Raw genomic sequence first — 6,285 nt, forward strand, 5'->3', positions numbered from 1 at the left:
TTACTAAAGGCAGTTCACCTATCCAGGTTATTGACATGTATGAAAAGTCTTTGTTTCTCCCACAATTTAATTGTTTAAATTATATGCTCATTAAATTATATACACATAGTAATTTTATGCATATACTAATATACTAATTAATATTAAAACATGAAAATAACATATTTTCAATAAAACATTCCCATTTGACTTTACCATGCATATCCAATACTGCTTTCTAGCAAGAAAAATATGTTACGAACTATGCAAATCTTAGCCTACCTTTCTTTCAAGTAGAATACAGCTTTCTATTTTCATGACTAAATCAGCTTTTTCAGTTTTATGATTAAGTTCATTGCTCATATGAATGGCTCTGATAGAAGAGCATTGCTACACTGCAATTTTCAAAATAGGTACAGAATAAGTGTTTCTTATTTTTGTATTTTTGTATCCGTATTTCCTAAAGAGAATGATATTGTAAGATCATAAACAACACTAAGAACAAAACAAAAACAAAACAAAAACCCAAAACCAAACCAACCAAACAAACAACAAAGGAAAAAGCCCACTTTTATATACTTTTTTTCTGCAGACCAGCCCATTGTATTCTGAGCTGTATAATTTTATAACAAACAGTAGTGGGAAGAGGAGATGAGGTCTCCCCAGAGGGGCCAGAGCTACTTATTCCCCTAATGTCTGGGATAATGCAACTCCAACGAAAAACAAACATTTTCAAGTGCTTTGGTTTCGGTTTTAATTTGTTTGGTTGGTTTTGGTTTTTTTGGGGATCGGGGTTTGGGTTTGCTTATTTGTGGTTTATTTGTTTTCCTTTAATTTCTGGAGTGAATTTTGTAGCTCTATAGCGTAAATGCCTTCTTTTTAAAGCATGTATATTGATGATGAAGTTAAATGTTTCAATTTTCATTTGTTGCATTTTCTGTACACTGCTAATGGAAGGAGCAAACCGAAAATTTAGTGGAGAAAGGGTGTTAAAAAGGAATGAACGGAAAAGAATTCTATCTGTATAGATAAATAAAATGAGCTAGATGACAGGTATTTCAAGATCTGTTTACCTGGTTTTTACCATCTAAAGTGACCAAAATTACTCCATCTGGGGATATCCTGTTATATGTGTATAAGTGTTTGTGCTCTGCCGACTGCTGGAAGGTAAAAGGCATTAGGGGTAGCTGGATTAGTTAGTCTGATTGGTGGAAGAAAGCTTACTGCAGCTTCATGCCCCCAGGTCTGATATCTGTAGCTGCAGGCACACACTCCCAAGCATAATTGTACAACACATATATATGTTTATGCACAGCCAGCCAAAACGTCAACACACACAGACACGAGCTGAGGATGCCTCCAGTAGTTGACCTCAGACACCCAATCTACCCAGTAGATGGCTCACAGATCCTCCAGTCTCCAATTCCCTAATGCATGATGAAACACACATCAAATACATTTCTCAACCAACTCCCAGACCCTGCAGAGTCCTCAGTAGGTCACTTGGCCCCCCCGGTTCTTCCAGTAGCCAATTCACAAAGCTCTGACATCTACCTGGCTTCCTAAGCTATTTGTCCTGGTCACTGTCAAGTCTGGCTTGGCTTATGCTATTGCTAACATGCTGGTATATTAGCAATAATCACACAGCATGCACATGATCCAGCCTCCTCTGTTGCTGTCACCCCCTGTACACAGCCCCCCTCTGTCCCATGGTCCAGTGGTTGGCACTGAGCACCTCCACACAGAGAAAAGACTATTTTCCCTTACCTAAGAAAATAGTTAGAAATGGAATTTAATGAGAGGACAGAGTAGTTCAATGACCAAGCACAGGGCATGGCCAGACACACATACCTCTTTGCATACAACCAATACTTAGGTCCTTAGTCCTCTAATTTCCCCCACTTGCTCCTCCCAGAACCACCTTGATTGTTCCACTTTCTGCCTGTGGTCCTCCCCTAAGGTCCTGCTCTAAACATCCACGGACAAGTTTTCATAACCCTGAAATTCTGCTACCTGCAGTCCGTGTTAAGTCCTGCAGTGTTGCTGGCAGTACCCCTCAGGCTGAGGGGTGATGGAGGGACTTTCAGGTGCCAGCCCAGGGTAGATGGGCTGATGCTTTTCTGGGACAGGTGCTCAGGTCTCTTATAGGTCTGTTGAGTCACCTCACTTGCCAGTGGTATGCTGGGCTCCTCTGTCTGTCTGGACTTAAGCCTTTAATGACATAACCTAACAGAAGTTTAAGCAAGTCAATACAACACACAGTTGTGTCAAAATACAGACAGGCAATGTGTCTGTCATGAAATGCTGACATCTATTCCTTATGAGCTAGTAAGTAAATAGCAGCAATAGAAAATAGCTACTGGTTAACTTGTTTGCTATTAAAAATGTTTGTAGTCAAGCTGGAGTTCTGCTTACTAGCAACTACCAAAGATTGTACCTGGGGGAACACGTCATTTCAGTAAAAGCCTGTGAACTCAGCCTACCTTAAGGAGCTGTTAGCTCTTTTAAGGGAAATTACAGATGTGCACCAATTCGCAGTAACCAGCTAAGCTAAATGAAAAATTCATGGAATCTAAAACACTTCCCTTAAAACAAAATTAACTGCCCTCTGCACTGACTGAAGGCAGAAGTTATGTAGTGATCCATGACTAAGTTAGCATACAGTCTAACATAAAATTTAGTAATGTGATTCCTGTTTGGACTATAGGTTCTTCTGAGAGATGTAAGAACTTGTCAAAAATGATGTCTTTTTCATTTCAGTGATGAAAAATAAAAAATAAAAAAATAACCTTAAGACTCTAGTTTTTAAGAAACAGTATTAAATTTTCTTTAAAAATCCTTTTTTCTTTAAAAATCCAATTGCCTATTGCCTTTACTCACGTGAGATCCTGTGAGCAAAAGAAAAAAAAGAAAAAAAAAAAAGAAGCATGAAAAGAATGCTTCAAACACTTTATCCTTTTACTGCCTATTTAAATTTTTATAAATTGCCTCAAATTTGCTTTTAAGGATCAGAGGGGGAAAGTTACTACTAATAAGGAAAATAACTGACTTTTTTAATAGTAGAAACTTGGTTTGCCAATGTATATGAGTTCTTTGAAGACAGAAGAATTTAGTTTTTAGAAAGTATAATAAATTAAAATGCTTATTTTAATTTATTTGAAATGGCCTCACAAAACCCCAGCACGTGCATGTCCAAGAGGCCACACTGCCCAGAAGATGGAAGGGCTTCAGCCCAAAACAGGGGAGAGGAACAGGCAGAGAGCTGCTGTGTCCAACATACAGCATCTGCTGTACTTTGAGAAATTGGGGTAAGCTGTTCTGTAGTAAAATGGGACCAATTAAATAAACAGGCCTAACACCAAAGGGGTTCTAGTTTCTTCTGTAAAAGGAAAACGACAGTGGAACCTTTCTGTTGATACGTAGTTTCTAAATAACATCAAAACAACTTTGGCCTTAGATTGCTACATTTGTTTCCCTGATTTTCCCGCCTCAACTAAGGCAGACAGAACAGTGTCACAAAGTACTTTTAAAACCTGGAATGCGTCGCCTTTTTTAAAAAATTTTGTTCATATTGTTGTTGCCACCAATTCTGTAACGATTTCCAGATGATCTAATGTACCACTCAATGTATAAAATATTTAGTCATCAGCACAGCACTGACACAGGTTGCCCAGAGAAGCTGTGGATGCCCTATTCCTGGAAGTGTTCAAGGACAGGTTGGATGGAGCTCTGAGCAACCTGGTCTAGCAGAGAATGTCTCTGAGCATGGCTGGGGGTTGGGACAAAATGATCTTTAAGGTTCCTTCCAACCCAGACCATTCTATGTTTCTGTGACTCTGTATTGTCCCGCCCAACACCCCTCCCTCCCCCACAAGAAATGATGCAGTGTATCTGTGGAGGGACCTTCAGCAGCCCACAGTGCTGCCCACTGCTTAAAGCAGTAAGGAGTAAGGAGGACCAGGGGACAGTGGTATCCCCACAACACCAACAGGTGCTCCTGTCCCCAGCCCCCTGTCCTACTCCCACCTCATTTCCTTGCAGTGTGCCCAGTGCCTGGGCACTGCAGAGCACTGCTGAAAGACTGCTCAGGAAGAAGGCTGGGCTCATGCCACTGCTTCCTAGCAGCCTCCAGCTCAGCATTCCTGCAGCCTAAAATATGCTAGGGCATTTTTACCCTCCCCAGTGCTGCTTTCCTCTCTGCCTTGGGAAGCAGAAGGCAGGGAACTGCTGAGCTGCCGCAGCACATGGCTCTGCTCCCTCTCACCCCTTTCTCCATCTGCCTTCCAGCCCCCTCAAGCACATGGTACTTGGGGCCACCTTGCTGAGTCACTTGGTGAACCCTGGGGTGCAAGTGCACCAGATTAAGTGGCTGATGGTTCACAAATATTAAGTTCCTGTCACTGAGAGTAATGACATCTCCATGCTGGAATTGGACCAGCCCGTCCTATGCAGCCCCTCAGTCCAGCTTGCCTGCCTGCCTGATGCCATGCTGAGAGTGTTAGAGCTGAAAAGCTGTTATGTTTCTGGCTGTGGTGCCACCATTGCAAGAAGTGAGTTCCTAAAAACAATCCATGCCCCGAGGGCAAGCTTGTCACACTGGGGAAAGATGGGCTGGTCTTCCCAATAGCAGAGGCCAAAACCAGAGTCAGGCTGCAGGATGCTTGCCTCTGAAGAGATGGGCCTGCCTGACTCCCCAAAGCCAGACAGCAGGGACACAGAGATCCAACACCCCTCCAGAGGCAGACCCAAGCCCTTGGGAAGGGCTTCACTCCCAGGCAGGACAGGGGAACAGGCAAGGAGCTGCTGGGTACTCATTCTGTTCTCTGCTCACAGCTGCACAAGGGACTCTTGTCCTGTAGGAGGCAAGGTCCACCTCATCAATACTCAGCTCTGGAACAGCAACCAGTGGTATGCAGGGCACATCCACATCCAAAACTTGTGTGCTGGGTACCCACAGGACGGTAACAACACCTGCCAGGTAGGAGTGTGCTTCCAGTCACTCAGCCCCCAGCAGCGTGGGCAGCCCTGTCACCACTGCCCAAACACAGCCCAGCACGTGCTTTGCCTGGCCAGCTGCCCTCCTGACCCTGGGCCCCCCCACTGCTGGGGCTTCCCTCTCCTTACCCATCCATGGAGAAGGGCCCAGTGTTCCCTTGTCCTAGGGGCCTGGCACTCTGCCCAGACAGGCCATCTTGGAAGCCCAGAGGTCTGGATGCTAACCCTGAGACATCCATTCTCCACACCTCTGGGAACCCTGAGCACAAAGGAGAGAGAGCCCTGCCTTAAACAACCCTGGACCTGCTCCCAGATAAGGTTCTAGAGGCTCCATCACCTGAGCAGAGCCTTGCTCTGCTGGGAATCCAGCTCTAGCTGGGGCTGGGAGAGTGAAGGATGCAGCCCTACATTCTGATAGGGGCCACCTGACACCACCTTAGTCCTCTGCTCTGCTGCAGGTTGACACTGGGGGGCCTCTTGTCTGCAAAGATAACAATGCTGACTTCTGGCAAGTTTGCTTGACCAGCTGGGGAATAGGCTGTGCCACAGAAAAGCTGCCTGGAGTCTACATCTCCACTCAGTCCTTCTGCAGCTGCATCCTGGTCCAGATGGGCCAGAGCCCAGCAGCAGCAGCAGCAGCAGCTACTCCAGTGCCAGTGCCTGTCTACATCTCAACCCCCCTGCAGACACCAAGTCCAAGACCAATACAGCTGGGCAGGTTTCCCCTGTGTCCATTTCCATGTGAGAAGCTGCTGCAGTTTTCTAACCTGCTGCAGGAGCTGTTGCAGTTTCTAAGGGGAAAGGAAATATGGCTTGAGCAGCAGGATGGACAGGCTCCAGTGCAGGCTGCAGTGGACCACAGCTCCTTACTTCTGGGGCAATGCCTGCTGATCCAAAGGCAGCCTCAGGGCCAAAACTTGCTCTGTCCTGCCCATGTCCCTCTCTGCACTCACACAAATGCTGACAGTGACTTAGAGGTTGTTGAAATAAAGTTGCCCATTTTTGTAGTTAACCGTGTTTGCAGTCCCACTCAGTCTCCTGATGGTTTTTAGGTGTCATTTTGCATGACAAATCTGCATGTAACCTTGCACTATATATTTCACCAAACGATTCCTTTTAAAAGATTTGAGTTTTTGCATTCTACATGAAATAGAACACGAATGGATGGAAGAAAAGATGAAAAACATTTTAGCTTTACAGTTACGGTGTACTTGTATGTGAGTTATTCCACATACTTTTAAGAAAATGGCAACATTCTTCTTTTTCTCTACCATGTCATCATCTTTACTTTATGATCAGCATTATAATCAT

General features: G+C 44.5%; 1 pseudogene; it reads left to right on the forward strand.

Annotated features, from left to right (window-relative positions):
• The first annotated feature begins 4,279 nt into the window (after window positions 1-4,279).
• Window positions 4,280-6,026, forward strand: LOC127466562 (acrosin-like; annotated as a pseudogene).
• Window positions 6,027-6,285: the final 259 nt, after the last annotated feature.

The sequence above is a fragment of the Manacus candei genome, unplaced genomic scaffold, assembly GCF_025592945.1.
Source record: "Manacus candei isolate 608988 ecotype Guabito, Panama unplaced genomic scaffold, ASM2559294v1 h1tg000010l, whole genome shotgun sequence".
Lineage (NCBI taxonomy): Eukaryota > Metazoa > Chordata > Aves > Passeriformes > Pipridae > Manacus > Manacus candei.